General features: G+C 48.1%; 1 protein-coding gene across 2 annotated transcripts in view; it reads left to right on the plus strand.

Moving 5' to 3' along the window:
• CYRIA (CYFIP related Rac1 interactor A) overlaps positions 1-26,514 on the plus strand; it is a 105,025-nt gene that overhangs the window by 47,505 nt on the left and 31,006 nt on the right. Inside the window, exon 4 of one of the 2 annotated variants that reach the window (XM_045084856.1) lies at positions 9,109-9,204. The exons of the other annotated variant lie outside the window; for it this stretch is intronic. The gene's annotated coding sequence lies outside the window, so the exon portion shown is untranslated. The remainder of the gene's footprint in view (positions 1-9,108; positions 9,205-26,514) is intronic. 2 annotated transcript variants of the gene reach the window in all.

The following is a 26,514-nucleotide window of genomic DNA, read 5'->3' on the forward strand; positions in this document are numbered from 1 at the left end:
TTAAGCGGGAACAGGATCCAGGAAAGGCGTCCCTGCTTAGGCATTATTGGAGTAGGACCCAAACAGAGTGAGGGAGTGAGGATGGAAGGAACAAAGGCCCTGAGGGGGGAATGTGCTTGGGCTTTAAGGGATGGCAAGCAGCCAGTAGGACTGGAGCAAGAGGCATGAGGGGACAGGGGAAGGAGGTGAAGGTAGAGAAATCAATCAGATCGCGTAGGGCCTCATATGCACCTGTAAGGTCTTGGGCTTTATGGTCTGGCTGGCCTTTCCAGAGATCCTTCTCCCGTCCCCAGATCATCTCCCCATTCCTGAAGCATCCTAAAGTCGAAGAAGGGATAGATGGTCTCATCCCATAGATTATAAGGCATCCAGTCAAAAACCCATATTGGGCATTCGGTACGCAGACTCCAGAACGAATGAATGAGATGCGGCCCTGCCCTAGGAGCCCGTGATCCAGCCCCCGGTCAGGCTGCTTGCAAAAGTTGCACTGACAAGTTAGGCCAAAGTGAGGCACTGTTCTAAATCGGTCCCTGTGGAACCAGTTTGCTAGAGTGGGCATTTCCCATCGGAACCTCCCACAGGTCACTTCTACCCGGTTTCTTGGAGTGCATTCACATCGTGTGTTACCAAGTCTTGCCTTCGGGATAGAGAGGGGACCAGCTCGTTCAGCAAAGATTTGAGTGCTTCTTCTGCGTGAGTGTCGGTGTAGACAGTGGCTACAGATGATGTCTAGATTGGCTCCCTGCCCTCAAAGGGTTGACAGTTTTCCTGGGAGACCTGCTAGGGACCAGACAACACTGTCTGTGTTGTAATAAGAGTGGGTATGAGGGAGCCTGAGGAGAGGCTGCTGACCCACACAAAGGGGACCGTCTCCACTCCGTCGCAGAGTGAAGAGCAGTCAGACAGGTGAGCCGCAGGTAGGGTGCGCAATGACAGGGAAGGGGCTGGGAGTTCCCAGGCAAAGGAAAGGGGTAAGCCAGGGCTGCCCGTTGGAGACGCTGCACCTGTCAGTCACTGTGGCTGTGGAGCATGAGGTGAGGCAGGTCCGAGGGTCCCAGTCAGAAGGGGAAGATGGAAGTCTCGCTGGGGGCCTCGAACACCCACCTTGAGTCCACATGAGGGCAGCTCAGACCTGTAAAGAGTCTTGAGGCAAAGGGTCTAATTTTATTGACCCTAAATTTATTCTGATCTATCAAAATCGGTTGGTTTTTAAAGGGCTTATTTTATACGCACTTCTTATAGAATCGTAAGATCAGAGTTTCCTCGGATGTTAAGTAGGTTCGTACGGATGGAGAGAATGAGGTAGTCATCTAGGCGGATGCATACGCGGCCCTTTCTGTCGTCCTCGTGAATGGTAAGTGTTGGCCGGTTCGTGTGCAGCCTGAGTGCACACGTTGCTGGGACATGGTTAGAGCACGAGCCTGTTTCTCACTGGAGAGTGGCTGGCAAAAGCCTGTGCTGTTCTAGCGGGAATGGTGGGACTTAGGTCTTGATACATTTTCCTCCAGTTAGAAAGCAAATAGGTAATAGCCATCTCTTAACCCTCTCCTAGTTGAAGGGGACAAAAAGAATGTTCTCTTTGGAAAGGACACAGTCGCTGGGCAAGGAATGCTGGAGTCCCTAGCGTGGGACAGACGCTATGCTAGGCCTGGAAACTTCATCAAGACAAATGAAACGTGCTCACCCCTCCAAGGAGGTCACATTCGTGACAATGACTGAGGATCCAGCAGTCACAGACGCAGATCATGGGCAGGAGCCCCATGCCCGAACAAAGTACAGAGAGGGAGGAGCGCCGGGGAAGCTCCGTTGGTTAAGCCTGTCTGACTTTGATTTCATCTCAGGTCATGATCTCGGGGTCACAGAACCAAGTCCTGTGTCAGGCTCTGTGCTCAGCAGGGAGTCTGCTTAAGAGGCTCTCTCTCCCTGTGCCCCCAACCCCAGATAAATAAATTAATAAATAAATTTTGTCTTTATTTTTGTTTTCTTTTTGTTTTTGGTTTTGTGAAAGTGCAGAAAGGGAGCATGGTCTCTGCCCAGGGAAGTCAGGGAAGACTTCCAGGAGGGGCCCAGTGAGTTGGGCATTGAAGCGTGAGTAGGAGTGGGGAGCTGGGCAAGAGACACCCTCAGCACGGAATGGCACCGTATAAATACAGGCCAACATTCGAATATCGGTGGCGGGAATGGAGAGGAAATCGCCACAGTGAACACCACGAAGATAATGCCTCCGGTCTGCTTTTGAGAACCCATTAGTAGCTGCCTCCTCAGGCTGCCACCTTGTTCCCAACAGTGACTAAAAATAATCAGATTGACTAATTTGAGTCACTCTCTCTCCTCTGACCCCGTGGAGGTGTCAGTGAGCGGGCTAGGCTGACAGGGACCACGGAAAGAAGTGGAAAGAGGAGGAGGAGGAGTCCATCCCCATCTTCCAGGAACACTGATGTGATGGTGAAGATGGTGTAGCTCCCACCGGCGCTCTCTGGTAGCCAAATTCAGCTTTCCAGAAAACTAGGTCTGTTGCTTCCCCATGAAAACTGCCAGAGAGGTTTAGAACTATGTCAGTCTCTCTAGCTTCCTCTTAGGGGGGAAACAATATGTGTGTGTGTGTATATATATATATATGTAAATGTGTGTGTGTGTGTCCAGACACACGTATATATGTGTACACTCTGTGTCTATACAGGTATGTGTGTACACACACACACTCAGGCGTGTATTGCTTAGAACCTATGCTAGCCTAGCAGCCCAGCGCGGAAGCCCTCCAGCCACACGAGCCGGCTGGGAGAGGAGTGGATGGGGTAGAGGTGGCCTTGCTGACCTGCACGCTCCCTGGGTGTGCTGCGATCTGTGTGCTTCCCAGCACTGGGGGTTCACACGCACCCCAGGATGTCCACGGACAGAAGAGGACACGGAGACTCAACCACGGGGCAGCTTGTTCAAGGCCCGCAACGACGAGGCGGTCAGGAGTCAGGCTGTCTGCCTGTTGTCCCGTTGTTTGCTCCGCGTGCTGTGCCACCCTTCTGACGGCACAGAGAGGAGCAGCAGAGAATCACCCTTGGACATGGCTCCCACCTGGAGCTCTGAAAGGCAGCACTGGGCAGAGCAGTGGCCTCTCACCACAGAGTCCACTCCAGATCCCTGTGGTGTCAGCAAACTCTCTACAGCTTGCCCAGCAGGCGTCTGTCTACTTGCTTCCAGGGACGGGGAGCTCACTACTTGATAAAACAATAGGTTCTCATTGTGGGCACTAGGGACCCTTCCCTCCTTACAGAGCCATCTCTGAAACGAACCTTGTCCCATTTTCAGTCGGCTTACTCCCGGGGTGGTTTTTTTTTTTTTTTTTTTTTTTTGTAAGCAATGTCTGCACTCAATGTAGGGCTCAAACTCATGACCTAAGATCAGGAGGAGCATACTATACTGACTAAGCCAGCCAGGCACTCCTTCATTCCTAGTAGGCTTAAACATCTCAACAGCAAGCAGCTTAGGGAGGGATGGTTTGCTCAGTTTGGAGTCTCCGGGAGACACGGGCAGCCACATGGCGCACGCCCCATCTCCGTTTCTCCTCCTGGAGAGCCAGGAGAATCAGCTGGGGCTTCCTCATCTCTTGCTTTGAGGGACATCTGTGTGTTCTTCCTGATGGGTTAGGCTGAGTGGAAGACAGAGCATATGGAGTTCTTCTCTTCTCCCTCTAAGGAAATACCTCACCGCGAGCTTTCTCCGGCCCTTTTCACTCCACAGCCCTGGCTTTTTCAGGGCAAGTAAGCATTTCCTCTGGATGCCCTTAACAGACAGAAGGTGAAATTTGAAAAGAAGGGGAAGAAAGAGAAAAGGAAGGACCAAAAGGACGGCTGTGGCATCAGGGTTAACTCGGGTTCTAGACCAGGCTGTGGTCCTAATTGACCATTTGACCTTGGACACTGCTTCCCTCCTCCATCGTCACTACGAGGCAGTTGGGCTTGATGGTTCAGAGTTTTTCATTTCTGAACTTGACCCCAGAGAGAGTCCTTGAATGATGCTGGGTCTGCACTCAGCCCTGCAGGACCCCAGTGTGTGTGGGGGGGTGGGGTTCACGTCTGCCTCACCCCACCAGGAAGCGCCTCTGGAAGGTGAGAACCTGGACCCCTCACCTGACAGGCCTCCATCCTCCGGGACCTCCGAACACCCAAGTGGTTCTCAGCCTAAAAGGGCTCGGCCTACCTCCCCACCCCCACCCCGATGCCCTGAGCCCTGGCGCGGCCCCCACCCCTGTTCTGCTCCTTCTTCCGGTTTTCCAGCTCCCTGCAGCCCCGTGCTCCTCCCCTCTGTTGGAAGGTAGGAGAATCAGCTTGGGGTGCTTGGCTTAGCCCCGAGGGTGAGCCTGCCTTTCTCTGGCACTTGGAAACTGCCGGCCTGGCGGCCCAGGATGGGGACTTCATCTGATCTGCAATCATCTGACTGCAAATGGGAAGTAGTCATCTAAGAGAGATTTGTTACCACGGAAAGCAGGCTCGGGACGTGTCTCCTCCACAGAGCTCACCCCCAGCACCCCACCTGGCTCTTCTCCGGACCGTGCGGCCCTTCCAGGGAGAAGGGGAACAGGGAAACCCAACATGCTGCTGCCATCTCAAGGGGTTCCTGGAGCCTGGAAATGTGATGCCATCTGCAAAGGCACGTGTCCGAGTTTGGGGGAATGACGTGGTACTGTGCCTTGGGCGAGGACCGCAGACAAGGTTTGGCTCAGGAACGTGGAGTCACTTTAGGGTTCGGAGCTCAGACCGGAGCCACGCCGTCTGGGTCAGAAACCTCTTGGCCTTCCCGCTAGTTGCTGAGTTCGGTCAGTGACCACATCTCGCCTCCAGCAGTTTCCTTGTCTGTAGAGGGAGAAAGTCGACGGCACCTGCCATTCAGGGTTATCGTGCTGGTTCGAGGAGCTAGTCTAGGTGTCTGTTCCGGGTGGTGCCCAGCACATGGTAAGCACATGTTAGCTGGTTTTATTTTGATCTGAAGCCTTTGTTGAATATTATATTAAAAGTAAGTTTGGGGGATGCACTGTGGTTTCTAGCACTGAAGAGCTGCTTATTAAGCGTCTTCCGAGTGCAGATCTGGTCCTAAAGGAAGGCAATTTGGAGCCTAGGTCAGCAACAGTGTTGAGCAGCTCAGCCTCAGACGTGGGGCACCGTGTGGCCATCAGAACATATGAGGAGGCTGGAGACAGCCGGAGAGAGCCCTGAGCCCCAAGGCTGCTCAGGCCACCGGGGTGGTTCCAAGTGGGCGTGATGGCCAGGAGGGGATGGAGGCAGGATGTCGGGTGGTGAGGAGGAGAAGGAGCTCCACTGGGGTGATGGAGGGATGAGGGAGTCGTTGGGAACAGGACGGGGGGAACAGCCCCGGAGAGAGGGATGGCTTGGGAGCGCCTGTGGGTGTTGGTATGGGCGAGCCTGAGAGCACCCGATGGGCTTCCCTCCACTTCGTCCAGCTCCATGTCGGGGTGGGGGGAAGCAGAGGCTCCGGATGTGCCGTGGAGGCCCCACCGCGCAGGCAGGACTGGAGCGGGCCCGCTGGGCCGCAGTGAGAGAGCACAGGCTCCTCTGTGTGCACCATGAGCCCCGGGCCGGGCCTCCTCTCCTTGAAGGTCCGACAAAGACTCACTTGTTCTCCCCTGACATCAGAGCTCGCCCTCAGGACTTCTCTGTTCTTCTGGGGCAAGATCTCACACAGTGATAATAGCCTGAAAGGGAAGGGCGGGAGCCAGGGAAGACAGGCTCAGGCGTCGCCATGCCAACGTGCTCCCTGGCAGAGGGCCCAGCAGAGGGCAGGGAGGTGGCGCTGGCCACGTGCGCCTGTGCCCTCGCGGGTCCTGCCGGGGCCAGTGCTGAACTGCTGAGTGGCTGGTCTGAACCCCCCGGGGGGAGTCACTGGGCGCGGTTCTGAGGTGCCAGCTGCGTGGGCAGTAACAGACCAAATATTGGGGGGCCAGCTTAAGTATCGCTGCATACACTGAGCTGATTTCTGTTTTTTGTTTTTTTCTTAAATAAGCATTTCATTAAAACGCCTGGGTTTTCTATTTTAACGAATGCTTATATAGAGTTTTGCCTTCGAAAATTCATAAAAGCTTACTGTTTAGGGGCTCCTGGGTGGCTCAGTCAGTTAAGCATCCGACTCTTGATTCTGGCTCAGGTAATGATCTCAGGATCGTGGGATCAATTCCTGCATCAGGCTCTGCGCTCAGAGGGGACCCTGCTTGAGATTCCCTCTCTCCCTCTGCCCTTACCCCTGCTTGTGTGCTCTCCCTCTCTCACTCTCTCTCTTAAATAAATAAATAAATACTATTTTAGAAATTAAAAAGAAAAGCTTACTCTTTAGAGGAATCTGTAAGATTAGCTGGTCTAGCTTCTGCTTGATCTTTTTTTTTAGGTGAATAGACTGAGGCTGGGGGAAGTAGGAGGCAGTGTGAACACAGTGGGGAGAATAAAAACCTTCCCACCTATCCAGTCCCAGGCTCCAGAATCGGGATCCTGTGTATAGAGCACTTAGGCCAAGACCTGGCCCACAGCAGGGCTCGGCAAACGCTGTCCCCGATGATGCTGTGAACTTCCATGTGTGCCAAGTGGGATCAATAAATGAAACGCTCATAAAACAAAATACATGTTAAATCAGTACAGGAGAAACTTCTGATTTTCTTCGTCCTACAACAAGAGCTTGCTTGTGAGCTACAGGGTGAAAAGGGGATTTGACGCTGGAACTTCCAGTTCTTAGTCTAGGGCGGGACTTCTCCAGGGTATGGCCGAGGCCGCCGGCTGGTCGGGGAAGGTGAGCTGGTGTCTCCCCAGTCTCTCGCAGGTGCTTCCCACACTCCACTGGGCACCACAGGACTGGAGTCCTTTCATTTAGCGGGCTTCTCAGCTGGTCCCGACCCCAGGGCAGCCTCAGACTTCGTATTGGCATATACATTTGTCATCTTCAAGTGGGACTAAAATGCAACCGAAACCCTATCAAGCGTCTGCGGGGCGGCGAGCCCCAGAGCAGATGGAGAGCAGAGCTCTCAAGCACCGTCATTTGCGGCCAGGGACACCAGCCTGGGAACCCCAGCTGCAGGGTCAAGTTGAAATCGGGATAGCGCGTGGTTGAGTCATCGAGAGTGGGGCTGGCCTTGAGCGTAAATCTGGAGATAAACTCGGTGAGTTTGTTTGTTTGGTTTAACTGTGGTCTTGGTGGATCCATCCAAACAGGGAAGTCCCTCGGCGACTTTGCTGGGGTCTGTGTGTATTATGGATTTCCTGCAGAGCATCCTCTCTCTGTGAGAGCAACTTTGTCCGTGGGTGTAAAAACAGCCTCACACTGGGGTACAGGACCGTCACTAATGGAGGATCTCCCGCTGTCCTAATTTACACTTCCAGAGGGTTTTTCAGGTGTGCCAAAGTAAACTAGAGAAACTCATTTTGATGAGCTTGGGATAGAATTTCAGCCTTCCCCTCCACCCCCTTCCGTTTTTTTCTTTCTCTTGCATTCCAGCTGGAGTCAAGGTGATTCAGCCACAAGCCATGTTTCCCCTGGAGGAAAACGTGACTTGGGAAATTAGCGAGAGCAGATGGGGAGGCTGATTACTTACCCAAAAGGTGGAATCTATTGATTTTATTTCCCCCAATTGCCATGGCTCCCCTGTCGGCAGTCTGGTTAAGATCAGTGCTTTGGAAGTGACCTTGAACGGGAATTAAGTAAATTATAGTATTAAGTAAGCATTGGGTCATACAGCCTCGAATCTGAACACTTGTTACTACGAAGAGGACAGGAATAAAGTTTAGAAAATATCCAGGACTTTGAACTCTATCCTGCTGAGTTGTTCTTTTTACAACTTCTGGCTTTGTACAAAGGCCCTACCCTGACCTGGTCTGGCAATTCTAACATGGGCCGAGAATGCCTCTTAGTGGAGAGCCTGTTAACTGCAGGCTCTTGCTTTTGCCCAAAGAAAAGCTCCAAGAAAAGCTCTGTGTGAGCAGGAAGACACCACTTTCACAATTCTTTAAACTAAACAAGGTACCTGCTTTTGAAGGGCGTCGTGAGAATCAAATGAGATAATTTGTGGGCAAGCTTAAAACAGCATGGAACGCGGGAGTATCACTGACTGATCATTGACTGTGACTGTGGTCATCTGACCATGAGGATTTGCGGAAGCAGGGGATGGCCCAAGTGGTCTTTGGAGCCCCCAGGATTTCAGTTTCAGAGCCCTCTGTGTGGGCGGTGACCTGTGGTAGGAAAGGTGACCAAAGCGGCCCCTCGTCCCCTGAGCCGGGACTCCTCCTGCCAACCCACCTGCGGGGGGGGGGGGGTGCATTCTCAATGGGCAAGAATTTTGAGTCAAGGAGGCTTCCATGGGGGCGCCTGCGTGGCTCAGTCAGTGAGCGTCTGGCTGTCGATCTTGGCTCACGTCATGATCTTAGGGTCCTGAGGTCCAGCCCCATGTCGGGCTCCACGCAGAGCAGAGAGTCTGCTTACGATTCTCTCTCCCTCTGCCCCTCCCCCAGCTCCCCCACGCTCTCCCTCTCTCTCTCTCTCTCAAAATAAATAAATACATTAAATCTTTAAAAAACAAAGAGGCCTCCACAGATGGGAATTACAGCCCTGAGACATGTTATTTTGTCATTTCTGTCCCTGACCTTGGGCTTCTCCGAGCTGGGCCGCTGCAGCCCATTGGCAGGGCCCGAGGCGGGGCCGGTCCCAGGCTCCTCTTGAGGCGAACGAGTCCCAGGCTATCTCAGAGCCTGCCGCCTGGCTTCAGTCCACTGGGGCATCCCGGAGGCTGTAGTTCGCCTTTCGGATGACTCAAGTTTTCTTTCTTTCAATTTTCAAGCATAGCATGAGATCCCTGTCTGCGTCTCCCTGGGCCAGGAACTAGTTATATCTTTATGAAACTAGGTGAAACGGGGAAACATCACTTCTCTCCTTTCTTCCCTTCTTCCGTCCTTTCTCCTCTCCCTCGCTCTCCCCCTCTCTCCCTCTCCTGCCTGCCGATCCTCTTTCCTTCCCTTTTTCTCTTTCTAAGTAAACGGCCGGGACTCGGGAGACCTTGGATACCGATTTTGGCATTCATGCCATCACGTCTCCACTCATTTTTTTTTTTTTTTCATTTATTAGCGAACACGTATTCCCCGAGCGGCCTGCTGTGGATTCAAGCATAAGTCTTGGCTCCTGTCCTGGAGGTTTTCACCTTCTAGGAAGAGAGGCAGACAGGTAAGCAGGAATGACTAGAATGTGCAGGGGTGGCGTGTGAGGGCTCCTGGGGTCTGATGAGAAGCCGAGGGCAAGGGATATGGCCCCCACCCAGGACAGGCCCCTGACCAGTGGAGGATGGAAGTCTACTTGGCAGAGAAGTACCTTGAGAACAGGAGTAAATGCTTGTAGCAAAACCAGTCCCACTACTTCATCATGAACAGAAGACTGGGGTCTGCCCAGGGATCGCAAAGCTGAGCATGTGACAGTTGTCACTCCCAAGATCCCTTATGCCCAATCTCGCCAAGAGTGTGTGATTTCAACAATGAGGGACCTGGGCTTGGCTTCCATCCAGCTCCTTGGTCTCACCAGTAGCCAGATGTCCACTGAGAGCTTCTTCCTCCAGACTCCAACGCTTCCTTCTACATGAGAACTTTCTAGTTTATTCCAACCCACCTCTCCTCCTGCTCCCCTTTTCCAGAACACAAACCACAGCCCTCCCTAGAACATCCCATTCTTTATGGTGGGCTTTGAACATGGCTTCTTGCCCTCACTGAACTGTGCTTTGCAGCGATGGAGTCTTACTGAGCATGGGTCTCTAAAATAAGCAAATGTTCATGTACTTCTTCCTTAGACCATTCACCAACTTTCTTACTCTCTGAAGGACTTGGCTAGGTATTGAGGATATTAGGGTCCTCGGAAGGAAGAGGTCATTTAAACTCAGGAGCAAGTGGCATGGGTGAGCAGTGGTGTTAGAAATCTTTGGCAATGGGGCATCAGCTTAATTATATTGAATATAAATTGATAGGTAACCCAACAGAACCAGTAGAGTATTGCCAACTAAACAAAATCTTTGGCTAAAATAGTACTTCCTAGAAATTTTGGAAAAGCTTATTACTTATTCCAATGAAATGCTGCCATTTCTTGGGCAATGTAACTAGACTTCCAAAGCCTTGGGATCTGTGTTAAGATCACTTCTTTGTCATCACGTGGTGTTTTGTTTTTTTGTTTTGTTTTGTTTTGTTTTTTTGAAATATGAAAGCCAAAAGACAAAGCTTTGGTGTTTGCAAATTATCCCCAACATAGGGCTCTGATGTCACAATTGTACTATTATTACAGTTGCGACGAGAGCTGATTTGGGCTTCTCAGGCTGGGACATGGCAGATCTTCAGTTTCTTCTCAAATTCCAAAGGAAAGGGGTCGAATAAGAGAATGTTCTATTAGATCTTTGGAGACACAGGAGAGACGAAACCAGGCTGTCTGAGCATGGCTGCATAGCGCTACTTTGAGGCCACTTTGTTGTAGCTATGAAAATCATTTGTAGTTTGCACCCCCACGCGTTTCATGACAACGTGCTCAAGGGCTTCAGACCATGGAGTCGTATCGGAATTCCGCCAGATTCCGGAATCATTGCTGTTTTTCACAGGCTAACTCTCTAGCACTCCCTGATGGCAGTAGTGGTCAATTCACGTACAGCATGGGACATTTGAAAGTGCTGGCGTTCTGTCGCCACTGTCCTTGCCAAAGAACATGAAACCCAAATGGCTTTGAGGGGTAAGACCAGGGCAGCTTTTGCAGAAAGTGCTGTCGGTGTGGAATGCTGTGAGTGACATGGAAAGTGCATCCCCCATTCTAATTAACTCAGCTCGTGATCTGACTTTAGGTTGCCTGGATGCATATTTGGAAATTGTTGCACATTTTTACTGTGTAAAATCCTAGGACGCTCGGACAGGGCGGACTTCTCAGTACATTGGGCCAGTCCTTGCGGGCAACAGATGATAAGGATGAGGCTCAGAGCCGGGAAATGACTTTCTCCAAGATTCTGCAGCAAATGAGTGCCTAAATGAGATTAGGATGCAGAGCCTATGGCTCTCTGTGCACTTGGTGGCATTACAGAGGCATTATGGTCAATGGCATGTCCTGTGTCCTTCAGGCCTTGGGTGACACGATAACCATCGGATCTATCCAAGGTGTCAGGCTGCATGTCTGCCCAGGAATGTCCTTACTCCCACTCTCTGGTTGCAGAGTTCCTGTATCATCAGTCCTCAGCTGAGTCTTCTGACCTTCTCTCCCTCCCTCCCCTCCCCTCCAAAATACTTTCTGTTTTACAGCTTCTGTTTTACAGCAGTTCCTCATTAGGACCATGCTCACTGGCCAGCATTTCCCCATCCCCTGCAGTGACCACTTCTCCCTCATTCTTATGCAAATGACCTGACAGCCTCTCTTCCTCAGGGATATGGAGGAAAAAACATAGCTTTTGTTGAAAGAGAAGCTCCATGGGCTCATGGGAGTTCTGTTCATGAATGAATGACCATGTGTGGCGTTCCTACTATGTGTCAGGCCCTAGTCTAGGAGTTGAAGGCACATATATCAATGGTAATAGAGATTTAAAGGAAAAATAAAGACAGTGACTAGGGTTGGGGGGAGGTTGGTGGTGAGGTGAGGTGAAATACTATTTTAGACTGCGTGGTTAGGTTGGGTTCCACTGAAAAATTAACCCTGAATAGAGGCCTAGAGGAAAACCATGTAGATGTATTAGAGGAAAGCATTTGGGGTAGAAGGACTAGCAAGTGCAAAGGTCCTGTGGCAGAAAGGCATGTGGTAAGTTCAAAAATGAAAAGGTGAGGAGGCAGAGGTGGCTGAAGCAGAGTGAATGAGAGGAGGTTGCAGGAGATGAACCACATTGAGATACCATCACAGAGGTACTTGTGGACTATGATAAGGATCTTTAACCTTACTCCAAGTAAAATAGGACACTGCTAAAAGGATTTAAGCAGAGTGACACGATGCAACTTTAAAACATCATTACAGCTGCCAGACAGGCAATTAACCAAATGATTGAGAGCGGGCAAGAGCAAAGCTGGGAAATCTTTTTAAGGGGCGACTCTGATACTCTGGGCAAGAGGTGATGGCTTGTGGCTTGGTCTAGCGCACTGGTGATGATGGGTGTGAGACGCAATTGGATTCAAGGTACATCTTCAAAGTATAGCTGATGGGATTTGTTAGCCTGGTTATGGGGTATGAGAGAAGGAGAGACGTCTAGGATAACACCAGCCTTTTCGGACTGAGTGTCTGGACTGAGCATCTGAATTGTCCCTGGCTGAGCTGGGGAAGACTGGAGCAGGGCCAGTGTAATGTTGGGTCTATTCAGTTTCAGCTGTTTATTAGAGTCAAGTCGTCGATTAGATACAAGTCGGGAGTTCAAACAAGAGGATCAAAGCGACAGATAAGAATTTGAAAGCCGTCCGCCTCCATCTCTAAGATGGTATGGAAAACCCTCACGGATATCCATCACTGTGCGGAAAATGGAATTCTTCATCATGGCCCAGAGGACAGAACTAGGGAGGACAGAACTAAAAACAGTGGTTGGAACAATAAAAAGAACAAGAGTAGTAGTGAGTTATGGCCGCTACCGTTCATGCATCTGGCTGCTTAGCTATGGCTGTCTCATTATTTCCAACAGCCACCCTTGAAGAGGTTGGAATAATCTCTGTTTTACTCATATCGAAACTCTGACTCAGGGAGGTTATAAATGTTGTTAAGCAACATTGATTAAGACCACCCAGCTCATACGCTGGCCGAGCTGGGATTCAACCCAACTGCGTGTTGCCATTGCTTTGCAGAGCCACAGTCAGGAAGCAGATCACAGTTCAGCTGAAGGAGTTCAAGGACGGCCGCCTCTGCCGACAGGGTGTATGATGTAAAGCAAGCGGGGGGGGGTGCAATTTGAAAAAAGCATCAGAGATGAGACACAAGACAGAGTCATGCTTCTGCTCTAAATGCCAGCTACAGTTTAGAGCAACGACATTACCAGGAGGCGCTTGTTGATTTCCTTTCCTAGTCCCAGAGGTCAAAGGACAACACCCACCCTCCCGGAGACAAGACTGGCCATGGGCAGGCTCCCCCTGCCCTGCTGTCCTCTAGGGTAGACCAGGCCACAGGCAAATGAGTGCTGTGGACTCCCATCTAGGAGAATAGAGTGGACTCTATCTAGGAGAGTAGGATCTGACTTGTCCAAGGTCTGAAGCTAACAGAGGGTACCGTAGAGGTCTGAACTAGGCTCTCCAGACTCCCCAAGCTCCTGCCTGTTGCACTGCAAGACTTAGAAGGGAAAGGGGGGAGAGGCTGGGATCTGGAGAGCACCATCAGCCAAGCATCCCTGGCATGCAGTTCCCGAGATGGCCAGCAGAGGGGGCCACGCGCCCGGGCTTCTCCAGCCCACTGCCCGAAGCCATGTTGAATGAGCGAACGTCTGCTGCAGACTGTGAGATCTAAATGTCGCCTTGGCAGGAAATCCTCGAGGAGCACTGCGGGGTTGTGCAAACAGCCTTACAATGTCCGCTTGTGTGTGTGCACTCGGCTTCGCCTGCGTCGCCCACAATGCTCTGTTTTTTTTGGATAATGGGGCTCTGTGGACCCATACGCCTTGTCATGCAAAGGGAGGGACCTGTATTTGTCATAAATGGGCTCTTGTGTGATTAATAGCCAGGCCGGGAGCGCGCAGCAGCCGTGCAGCACCCGGCTTCACGTCCTCATGGAGGCGGTGATCTGAGTGGGCTTTCTTCTTGCCCAGAAACAGCAGCGCCGTATTTATTGCTCAAAGGGAAATGACTTGTTTGCGTTGTGGCTGCAGTTTCTGGTCTGCACGACAGGAGGTGCAGGAACCCAGTATCTCTTGTCAGGGGCTGGCGGCCGGCCGGATACCCCTCCAGCTACCTAATCCCCCTAATCAGCATTAACTTCATTTCCTCAATAGCAACCTGGCAAAGGAAGTGTTATGATTGGCATTTTACAGATGAGGAAAACTCCCATTCAGAAGGGTAGAAGGACTTGCCCAAGGTGTCCAGAACACATGGCATTCCCACCAAATGACTCTTTACTTTCCAGTGTGGTCCACGATCCACACACGTGAAGATGCCTGCCTTGTCCTATACACTGAAATCGGTGATTTTAAAGTAGGTGAGGAATTTCCATTGCCAGGCTTCGGTGTGTTTATAGTACCTCCTGGAATTACATGCAATAATAATAATAATAATAATAAAGTGGGTCAGTGGATGTGTGCATTTCCCCGAGAAGGCTGACATCCATCAGATTCTTGAAGTCATCTGCGATCGTAAAACAAAAGAGGCAGGCACCCAGAGATATTTCTATTTTGGGAAATGCTTCTTTTTCTTTGACCTCTTCCCTGTACCCATGACTATTTTCTCTGTGGAGTGGATTCCCAGCTGACATCTCAGTGCTGTTCCTATGCCGTGACTGCTCGTCTCATTCTTCCGATCTGTGTCAGCAGACCTAAGGGAAGGGGGCTGTGTGCTGTGCGGGCCCTGCGTTTGGTGCCCCGTGGGGAGGAGGAGGGAGGGTGGATTGAAACGGGTGACATTCTGAGAATGAAGAAGACCCAGCGCTTGAAAGAACTCACAGCAAGGAGGGTGGCTTATTTAGCCAGGGAGTCAGGTAGGAGGTTCCTGGGAGGACAGGCTATTTGATTTGGATCTTGAAAGACAGACAGAACATCTGCAGGCAGAAGAGAGAGGAAGGGCGGTCCAGGCAACCAGAGTAACATAAGCAAGGGGTGGGGGTGGGGGTGGGAAGACAACAAGAAGGAGTCCAGAGCTGTTGGCACTGTCCATATTCTGGTGCCACCCAAGTACATAGTGTTCAAAGAGCTGAAACTGGAAAGGGAGCTCTGGCTCAGATGGTATGGCCCTCAGTAGCATGTTTTAAAAAGCTGTACTTCTCTTAATTTGACAGCCAGCTTGGAAAGCATGGATGCTAAAACGCACCTTCCTTCTCCCCAGCTAACCCCATGTCCCACGCAGCCATGGAGTCTGCCGCAGGAAGCACCTGGCTTGGATGCCGCGTCTCCTGGTGCTCAGCAAACCCTCCCGTCCCTGCCTAGGCTGATGGTCCTCATCACTTGCTTGGGGGTTCAAGCCAGGGATTTATTTGGAAATGTTAGTTTAGGGACACCTGGGTGGCTCCGTTGAACATCTGTCTTCGGGTCCTGGGATGGAGCCCCGCAGAGTGTTCCTTCCTCAGTGGGGAGCCTGCTTCTCTCTCTGCCTGCTTCTCCCTGTGCTTGCGAGCACTCCCTCTCTCTCTCTTTCTGATGAATAAATAAATTTTTAAAAATCATTAAAAAATGTTTATTTGGTCTGCTAGGGACAATACTTTGAAATCAAGCCAATGGCTGGCTTCAGAAACTGGAAACCAAAGCAGAACCACTCCTGTCTGTGAGGTTTCAAGGGAGGTTTTCAGGCCCTTCAGTGCCCTTCATGCTTGAGATGGAATGCGGCATGACAACCTCCCTTGGCTTCAAATTCTTCAGGTTTTTAGTACACCAAATGCCTTTTGTTGGTCTTTTTGACACTTACCTAATTTCTTACTTTCCAACCGCACGGCCCCCCCAAATAAATTTGATCTGGGAAGTAGATCATGCTTTGACATGCCAATTCCAAATCTCCTTCGGTATACAGATGGGCCCCAGTTTAAGAAACCTGGACATCTGAAAATCTAGACTTACACATGAAGTCATCCCACAGCCCTGGGGTGGGTGGGATTCTCCAGGCGGCTTTCACTTCCCAGAAGAATTTCTTCCAGTAGCGCCCCCAGTCCGTATCAACCTGCTAGGACATATTTCACATGCTGACAGGGAACCGTGGAGGCAGAGAAACTTCAAGCACCAATGTTGTGCGACACAGCTGCCCATGGAATGAAAACAGGCAGAGACAAGAAGAAAATCCCCCCTTTTTTTTTTAATGTTATATTATAAGGTAACAGACACGAAAGAGATTTAACCCATCAGCATCTATTTTGCATGTGGCATTTCCTGTGACAAGCTCGGCGACGAGTCCGTGATCTGAGGTGCTCAGGGTATCTGGGGCTGCATCAGTGGGGGTGAGGGGGTGGGGGTGGGGGTGGGGACTGGAGGCGATAAGGAGATACTGCGGCAAGCAGGAGGCATGGAGAGGGGCGGGTCTCGGGGAGATGTGACAGTGACGTGGACAGTCTGGGACAGAGAACGGGTCGGGGGAGTGGAGAGTGTCGTGGGCACAGAAATCTCAGGTGACACTCGGGTTTCTGGCTCATACCATTGCTTGAATGACGATGCCTTTTGCTGATTAAGGGAAGGGAGGGATATTGGCGGCAGGTATTAAAACCCAAACCCAAATCCCGGGGCTTTCAGGAAATTCACTTAGATTTGCGCGCCTGGAGGTGAGGAGGAAGGGCGAGTTTGGGGCGAGGGTTGGGAAAGTCGTCGGAAGTCTTTCAGGCAAAAACTGGGAGTCTGGAGGGTGTCCCCTGGGAGGGCGGGAAAGGTGTGAGGAGAGACGGGCGGAGACGGACATCTGAAGGTTAGATGGAGGTGGAGGCTTCAGAAGGAACGCTGAGGGAGGGGAGAGGAGCAGAGACCGGGAAGCAGAGTCGGGGAGGCGGGTTTGACCCTGAGCACGTCCAGCAGGACCTCTCCGCAGCTCGTCCCTGAGCGGAAGGGGGGCTGGTTGCTTGTCGAGCTGCTTACCCGAGAGGGAATTCTGGAAAAAGGAGATTTATAACCCAAGAGGATGGACAGTGTTTAAATCATTGAGGATCTGGACAGCCCAAATTTTAAGTAACTTCTTGGTGTTTCTTTTGGTTTCTAAACTGAAGCCATCCCAGAGAAGTCGAATAAATTAGCCACCAGACAAAAGACATTTCTAAGACTAGCCGTTGCTGGTTCCACCAGGGGTCACTTTCCCTTTGAAATTAGGCAGACCTGGCCTGGGTGGGCTGAGACTGTCGGCCCTCCTCGTCGGGGAGGGGCAGGTTCACCAACCCATTTGCTCATCACCATGCTGTGTTCTTGATTTCACAAGTAGAAGGGAACAAATTCACTAAGGACTTCTCAGCGGTGGGCTGGTCCAGAGTGAAGCCCAGTCGGATGGTTTCCATCTTCACAAACATCTGAAATTGAGGGACAGTTTGACTTGCACTCTTTAAAAAAGAATCGGATTTTGCCCTCGTTTCTTGGAGGCCTTTTGCTGCTTTAATATTGATGTTTATGGGGAAATTAGCTATGATGAGGTTAATAGTTTATTTTAGAAAACTGAGCTCACATATTGAAAGGGCTATTTTAAACCTGCACTTTATCGTTCTGTTCCATAATGGTCTCTCTCTCTCTCTCTCTCTCTCTCTCTATATATATATATATATATATATATATTTTATTTTTTTTGAAGAATTCCCACGGATTGTCTTATGACTGGACTCTAGCAGTTTGAATTCCACGGGGAATGCCAAGCCCTTTTGAGGGACACCATGGTATTAATGATCAATGAGAATATTCAAAGCATATTCCCATTTGAGTGCCATTACTTGTAGTGTTAAAACATTTTGAAAACACATTTTAGCCATTAACTCATTTTTATTGTCAGATGAAAGTGCTTTAATAGACTCACTCTACTTCAGTTTTCCTCCTTCATCTCAGAATGAACTCATCTGTTGGATTCTTGGCAACCCATTCGGCAACACAACAGACAACCTTACGACTCCGGTACACAAGTGGCAGATGGAGAAGGAAAGTCCAGCCCAGCCCACTTATCTGAAATCGCTAACCTAGTTTAGCAAATTCCAGCTCCCGGAATTTATAAGCTGAGCTATTTCATTCCATTGGGGCCTATCCCCCTCTCCGCCCAGCAAATCAGGTGCTTATTTTGTTTAAGCAGTGTATCTTTATTTTAGTCGAGAGGTATTTTTTTCAGGTTGAAAGGTAGATTGTCTTACTAGCCCTCCTAAATTCACAGATAGTCCCAGAAACACTTATAGAGTTGGAGATGGCCTGCTCTTCTCCATTCTGCTGGGCAAATCTTGGAGCACTGTTGTAGTGAGAAGGTCAGACTTTGGATAAAGGCTGGTAACAGGATCCACGGAGAGGCACTGGCCTGAGAACAGAGACCAGGCTCCCCCTGGAGCTCTGTTCCCGAGTCCGGGCAAGTAACTGACCAGGTTAGCAGTTCCGAGATTTTTGAATTTCATAAACCAGTAAAATTTCCAAATAAACTTTGGGGATTTAGGATGTAACGCTCACCCTTGCTTTTTAAAATAAATTAAAACACTGCTATATAAAAATGTTTGAATAGCTTTAGTTTTTGGCAAGGCTCATGACATAACCTTTATTTTTCTTATTTTGCTTTAGACTAATTGATGCTTTGGAACCACTGGACAGAGCAGTTAAGGATGGCTTACTATGTTTTAGTGTTAACTGTGGGCCAGGAACTGTGCTAAGTGCGGGGGATACAGTAAGGTATAAAACAGCCTGCCCAAGACCTGACCTTGAGAGAGGTAAGGGAGAAAGCGTGCAGTCAGGGTCCAGGTTGATAAGCACTGTGACGTAGTAGCACAGCGTGGAGCGTGAGCAGAGAGGTAGATCTCACGCGGGGGAGGGGATTTTGTTTTACCAGAGTGGGGTCAAAGAATAGGAGGAGTCAGCGTGCTCCTTCTGAACACCCTGGTTTCCAAACTCATACTTCAAAGGGAATTCCAGGGAGGCACGTGCCAAAACTAGTGCTTAAAGGTCACGTGGAATTGGATTCCAGACCCTACTCTGCCACTGTGGGCTTGAGCAAGTTTCTAAATCCCTAAGATTCTTTCTTTATCTCTGAAGTTGAGAGAACAACTGTTCCTACCTCATATGGTTGTTGTAAAAATCAAAATGTGCTAATACATGAAAAGCTCTCATCACTATGACCTGCAAAGCATTAAAAAATATTAGTTGTCATTATAATTGGAAGCAAAAGGAGATGCATGTGCAAGGGCCCTGAGGCAATCAAGAGCAGGGCTCCTTTAGAGAAGCACAGGGTCTAGGGGGGAATGTAGGTTCTCTGGAGAGGGAGGAAGACAGGGAGCAGAGGCGATGAGCAGAGGCCAGAGGCCTGGTTCTTCTGTGCCCAGTGCATGTATCTGGTTGTGTTATATCCTGCAGGCACTGGGGAGCAGTGGAAAAGGAAGTAACACAATCAGATTTGTGCTTAGAGAGAGGGCGCTGCCAATCGCATGGAGATGAATGGCAGGGTAACAAGATGAGTCAGGAAGATCAGTTTGGGGGCTGTTTGCAGGATGCAGACAAGTTCTGCTGAGTGTCCGAATTAGCATAATCAAGGTCTGGCCCCAGAGAAGTGTGCACAAGTGTGTGAACCGTCCACGGGGATGTCCTTGTTAGGTCGCCAATTAGCACGTTCTGATGAGACCTTACAAACTTGCTGCAGAAACCCTCCATCGACAACAGTATGTCGCACTGTACTTCTTACATCTTAAAGAACCGATTAGGTGTCCCATTTACTTTCTGTGTTGGCAGATGGAGAGGCAGGATATCTCCGTTCTGGTCCCTTCTTTGGCCCTAATGTATTTTGGGTCCTTGAGCAAGTGCTTTTTTGTAAAAATAGGAGCTAGAAAAAGATGATCCCAGTTCTATTATAGAACGTGCTGTGATGACATTTGGGTGATCAGAAAGTCCAGAATCTATCCGGGGACTTAGGGAAGGACACTTACTATACCTGACCCATGACTTCTGGTCCGTAAAATGGGTTCAATAATACCTTTTCTACATTTGACACGTGCTGGTTGTTGAGGGTGATTGTGGCCAGACACCTCTTTGACAAAGATGTGATATTATGTAAATATATGTCATTGCTATATTTGTGACTGGTCGGTGGCTTATATGCTATCTTGCAGAAGAATGTTAGGATAAACCAGGCTTCTTATCCTGCAAAATACCGAGTTATAGATAAGGAACCAAAGTCTTTGATTTCTTAAAATCTTTGCACCAGGAGCAGGGATGCCAAGTATTATCGATTCTGGAAGACATCGTCTCATTCCATATGTTAACAAAAGCTATCCCTTCTGATAGAGGCATTGGGGATTCATTGTCTTAAACCTTAAGGAAAATATATTAGAAGGTAAAACCCTGTGGGGTTGCTGTTTTATCTATTCTTTTCTTCACGTTCTGTTCTTTATTGATAAAGGTGGTCTTGACTTTGAAATTCTCCTTTCAAATAGCCATAGCTCCTAAGGAAATCTTCTGAGCGCTTATTCTCTAATCAAGGACATTGGCGTTGAAATTCTGGTGGATGCAGGAAAAGGTCAACCTTCCCAGTAATGCCCGCACCCTGGGCCTGGGTCCTTGTTATTCTCACTTAGAGTAAACAGATTAATTTCCTCACAAACTATGACCAAGTTTTTTAAGACAAAGTTCGGATTTGTTTTATTCGCTTTTACAATGGAAATATAGCTAATGCTATTACTCAATTGCTCCTTCCAAACAGTGCAGAGTTCCAAATTTTATATACATATAAATATACATATCTCTATATGTATATAGATATTTATATTTGTGTGTGTATGTCCTTTCATTTTCTCCTCTCTTTTGAAACTGGGAATGTTAGCAGAAAACTGGTTTTTAAGAGTCTCTGTGTTCTACTGAGCAGGTTTAGAGCTAACTCGGTGGAAGTGGTCTTATGCCCGGAGCCAAGAAAGTAGTCATAGAAAATACCATGTGCACATCCCAAATTGTCACCCCTGGGAGATGAGGGCCTCCCTTGGCAGGGGCGTGCGGGGCCGTCTCTACAGGCACTATTAACACTCCTACAGTGACTAGAGAAACGCCCTCCTTCTAGACTACTTGGAGAAAAAAAATGCAAAAGGACCCATTTCACAATTATATAGCAGTAAAAGAACCTGGAGGGATAATCCCTCTGTACTTGGAAGACGTGACGAGCTACCCAGTTTGTGCCCTTTGCTCTCCTCTCGTCGCTAAATCCCTCCTCTCCCCGGCAAACCCAGCTGGGAGGGCTGCCCTTGGCCGGTCCAGATGCGTAGGGTGCTTCACGCTCTCGGGGCAGCTCATTTTTTATCAAGTCAGCTTTTCTGGAAGACTCCACCCGCCGTGGTTTTCACCTCCCTCTCTATCTACGGCATTGAGCAGTGCTCAAGAGGAGAGGCCACTTTGGAATGGAACAGAAAGGGTGGCTCCTCTTCCAAGAAAAGAGACCGCATGCGTGTGATAACAGGCTCGCTTGCGTGCAGTTTCCCCGCTCATGGACTCCCAAAGTCCCCAGACCACCCAGGGTCTGGAGCTCCAGGTCTCCTCCTGTGGGAAAAAGAGTATAGACTTATGCTCACAGTCTCTCAGCGTCAAATGTGACTCTATCTTGTACTTCCCTCCAGTGCTCAGAAAGATGCTCTAACCGCATGAACCTCTTTTTCCTCCAATAAACATGAAGATAGTTACAGCAAGTTCAAGGGCTGCCGTGAGTTTTGAGTGGACTGAAATGTGTGGAAGCTCAAGTGTAGCGTCAGGCACACAGTAGGCACTCATTAAAAAGTGATGTTCTGGTTCCTCTTGTATATGGTATCATAATAATAGGCTCTAATCCCCCTGATTGGTTCTCAGTATGTGCCAAGTATATTCTGTGACTTTCACATTCATTTAACACTTCTGAGCACTTATCATTTATCAGAAATGTGTTATATGTTTCCGGGGTAGATCACATTCTTAAGCCTGTTGCCATCTCCCTAAATAGAATATGCCTCCCTGAGTGCTGAGGCCATGACTTCTGCCCCCGCATACCCCACGCCTGTGCCTTGGGTAGTAGGGGTGTTCAACTAGTAATTGACTGGTTCCTTCCAGTAATTATCACAGGTTGTTTGTTTGTTTGTTTGTTTGTTTTATTTCACAAGCAAAGGTGGAGGACCGGAGAGAAACTTTCCACCAAACTACTATCAGATTCCCTTGTCTTGGGATAGGAGCTTGCTTTTGTTTTTGCCTTTTATTTAGATAGGTCACTGTCATCAAGAGAATCAGTGCTGACGAAGGCCAGCACTGGAAGGAACCAAGTCTCCTGGGACCGAGTGAGCAATAATCATAACTTCCTCTTCTTTAGATTGCTGCAAATCTGTACGTTAGTCCTTTGGCACTTCATTCCTTTTCAGTGGAGATGTTTCATGAGTCACTTTGGTGGGGTTTTTTTCATTAAATATTTGTGTTTTCCTTGGACTTTATGCTATGTTTATGAAATGGCACATAATCATTTGGTTAAAATTTGAAGTTTTCAATGATGATTCTAACGTTTACTAAAAGAGTGACTGAGTTGTTCCTGTTTTCAAAAGCATTTGTATATGCTTGGAATTCTTGTGCTGGAAATGGCTGATAATGTACACAACGTTATCTGAAGACCTCAGCCTCTGCTTATTACAAACTTGCATAAATACTGTTCTTCTGAAAATTTGGTTTTTTTTTAAATAAGGATTTATATTTTTTCAATCAGCTTCTATATTTAATTTTCATAATCCTCAGTTTTCTAAACCTTAGAAAATATATCTTTCTCCTAAGTATATTTTGAAGATAAAATAAGAAAAATATATCTAAAATACATTGTTTGGTCCATAGAAAAATATCTTGCCATGTCAACTATGAATGCTTTTAGATACTTATTAACCTGACGATAATGAAAGTGATTTGCATAAAGAAACATGGACCTTAAGAGACCAAGCATGAAAGATCTAGAGAAAGGGAACTTATATTGTGAGTCAGGGAATATTATACTTCTTTGATTCCCTGAATATCTTAAACTGAGTTGTAATGCTGAATCATTGTAGCAATATTTGCATGGCATTCTACAGTATGCACAACCATTTCACACCTGTTTCATTTAGCCCTTGTGAGATGTTATTATTTGACTATTTTGTAAGATGAGGAACCCAAGACTCACAACTGAAATGATTCGCTCTAGAATAATGGGAGAATCAGATGGTGCTTTCCATTTGTGCAGCTCTTTCAAGATTTTCTGGGTGAATCTCCTTCATCTGCTACTTACGGTGTTCATCTTTTGAGAATACCAGTGGGCCATATTGTGATGTTGACCTACTCTGTGCTTTAAATTCTCAAGACCATGTCTTAATCTTTTTTGGTGGATCCTAGCTTATAATGGTGTGGGAAAACAGGTCCAGCCAATAGCTAAAGTCAACATGCCGAGAACCCAGCAGAACTTTGCTTCGGTAAAGAAGGGGTAGTCCTGGAAAATCCAGCCATGGAAGAAGATTGGTGCCTCTAAGAGCAAAGGGCCATCCAGAGTGCTAACTGATGGCAAGAGAATTACGTTCCAACGCTATTCTCCAAAAGCAAGAGACCTCCCAAGTCAAAGAGTCAGAGAGTGTCTTTGCAAGGCTCACCCTTTCCTAAGTTCTTATCCAACTGATACACCTTTCCTTTCTCTTCATCTGATAGCCAAGACCTCGTCCCTCTTCCCTTGCTGCACCCCTACCAGACTCTTCCCGCAGAAATACATTCAGATCTCACAACCCTGACATGCACACTCTAGCTAGAGCAAGTCCCAGGAAAGCCTCACTTTAAAACAATCTCTGAAGATGCCAAAGGAGAGGTGTGTGTGTGTGTGTGTGTGTGTGTGTGTGTGTGTGAAGTAAACCTATAGCTCACAATACAGACAGCACACTTTTGAGTAAGAAGCGTGCTCTCTACATACGACTTGATCTCGTTCGCGCCTGGACTCCCACTCGCCGTCCTCCTCTCTGACTTCTATTTCTAGTCAAGTCTTTTAGTACTTCAGCTTCTACATTTTTGGCTATACTTCCCTCCTTCACATCGGTTCTCCTCCCCCTCGTGCATTACTGGGGAGGCCTTTCCTATTCCTGGAAATTTACTTATAGAAACTGCCAAGAATCATCATCAGAATCATCATCCCCATTTTAAGGGACTCAGGTTAAAGTCCTCCTAGGAGAAGCAGAGCACTTGCTGGCTTGCTGTATTCATTCTGATAGAAGCTCCGGCACCACAGGGGAGAATGGCAAGTAACCGGTGCTCCTTGGGACAGACCCAAATGCAACATGGAAACCAGAGTTTCTGATTTCTCAAGCACAGCCCCAAACTGCCTGCCAAGCAGCTCTGCCCCCCCCCCCCCATTCAGCTGTGAAACCGCTTCTGTGCCCCCGGGAGCTCAGAGCCTTGGCTCCTCCTCAGATACGAACGACTTCTCCATGTACTCTTAGGCACAGGAGATTTCTCTTTGTCTCAGCTACTTCTTAGCTATGATCAATTTTTCCTTTTTTTCTTTTTAATAAAAAAAGGTAAAACTCTACTTCTTAAGCATAACCCATTTGTTTTTACTTTCTGGACACCATATCTTGAAAAAGACCATTTTTTCTCCTTCGCTTTGGCAAGCAGAAGCACAGGTCCAAATGGAACACTCATCTCCAGTGAACATGAAGACCGTACGGCCCAGATGTCTTATAATTCACGTGCTCCTTGCCTCTCTACCTTCTTCTTCCAACTCTGTTTTTACTTTTCTCTTCTCCCCACTCTTGCTATGGATCTGCATTCTCTAATAGCATATAATAACATATCTTATGTTCTTGTATTGAACAAGATAAAATATTTTTTAAGAATCTTCGTATGAATGAATGAAAGTATCTCACTAGGAATGTGCTGCATAAAGATGTGTTTTCTATGCACTGAAGAGCTATTTTCAAAGACTGCAGAGTCACTGCCAACAGGATATGGCTGGAGCGGTGGTCAAACCCCATGGTTGAGGGTCCCTTCCAAGTGGATCCGGGGTCACCTCACTGACCGTCTGTGTAATGTTAACTCACTTTGCAGACCTGAAACCAGAATACTTTTCCATGAGTTCTTGCTGACCTTAAAGAAGAACAAGAAGCATCAAACCTTTCTGTACTTATTCAAAGAGTGTGTCTGGAAATGCAGGTTCCATGGGACTGGACTTGACCCCTAAGGCTACATAATATCCCACAGTCATCGTTTTAGACAGTTCCTTTTGGGAGTATGAAGCATCTAGAATAATGGGAGTTCCTTAATTGACCACAGTTGATGTTAGAATCATGTTGCAAAATGTTTGACCATATCAGCCAGCTAGCTGAAATGACCTTTTGAACAGACAGAATTCTGTAGCCGGCTGATATCTGAGTGTGTTCCTTTCAGTCTGTTACCAATTTTAAAGGCTTGACATATTTCCCGCCCAGGAAGTCTGACAGTAAAATCACACACAAGACAGAATTTTAGGAGGGAACTAAATCCAGTCAGGTCTCTTGTGACACATTAATAGCGCTAAACCAGGAAAAATCAAGAATATTTAACTTCCATTAAGGCATTTTATGTGAAAGTTGGGACCGCTACTAAACAGTAGAATCATCTTCCTACCAGGAATGTCTCTGGGTCTGAATTGGAATTGTTCATTCAGCTGGATACAGATTCTTTCCAAGAGACTCAGGAGGGTTTGTGAATGTTGCCCCGTGGCAGGAATGGACTACACCAGTTCTGAGCTTTCCTTTGGCAAAATCTACCTCATACAGAGCTGTGCTCGAAAAATAACTTAAATATAAATGTGCTTAAAGGCACGGAAAATGACAGAAAGAATAGGGAAGATTCTTTCAGAAGAGGGAAGCATGGTGTCTGCTTCCCAGTGCACAAAGGCGTGTGTGTATGTGTGTGCACACACGTGAGTGCGCATACCCAGATGCCTTAAGATGGCAGAGGTCTAAGACATATCTTGGCCAGCCATCTGCCCAACACATCATTCATGTCTATATTTTTACAGGCTGCTAGAGTACTTAAACACCACGAGTTACAAGAAGCTCACTATTTTACAAGGCAAATCCCTCACTATTCAGACAACTGGAATTTTTTTTTCATGACACTAAATGAAGGTCTTCTTCGGTTATTTCTTCAGTGACCCTGGTTCTCTTCCCTAGAGCTGCATACAACCTATTAACCCATCTTCCACAGGATAACCCTAAGTGTCCAGAGGCTGTTATAATCATGATAACGATGATGCTGGCAATTGTCGTCATCATTATCCGTACTAGTAGTACTTCACCCTTCTTGAGTACTTCCTGTAAACGATGTGCAGAGCATCTCCTAATTGGATCTCATTAAGTCTCAGGACTTGATGAAATAGATGCATTTCAAAAATTCATTTTACAGATGAGAAGACTGAGATTTAGAGAGATTAAGAGGCTTGTCCTGGCTCACAGAGGTAGCAGGACACAGAACTAGGATGGAAATCGGGCTTCCCAAGCTCCTTTTTAGCTTATTAGTGGCCTATTCTGTGGATGATGTGTGCAAGTGTTTTCTCAGCGGAGGGTGATGAGGACTCGAATAGCGCCTTCTGCATCCAAGGGAACTTCTGGCTACATACTGTCTCACACAAAGCACTCTCTGCTCCTCCCATCTATCTTACAGTGCTGTATTTTTAGGAATTCCTGTATCAGCATAAACACTGTCTGAAGCCCCGTGCACAGAAAACTGCAGCCCTGCGGTTTTCTTTT

This window comes from Mustela putorius, unplaced genomic scaffold (genome assembly GCF_011764305.1).
Source record: "Mustela putorius furo isolate JIRA1106 unplaced genomic scaffold, ASM1176430v1.1 tig00000813_pilon_pilon_pilon, whole genome shotgun sequence".
Classification (NCBI taxonomy): Eukaryota; Metazoa; Chordata; class Mammalia; order Carnivora; family Mustelidae; genus Mustela; species Mustela putorius.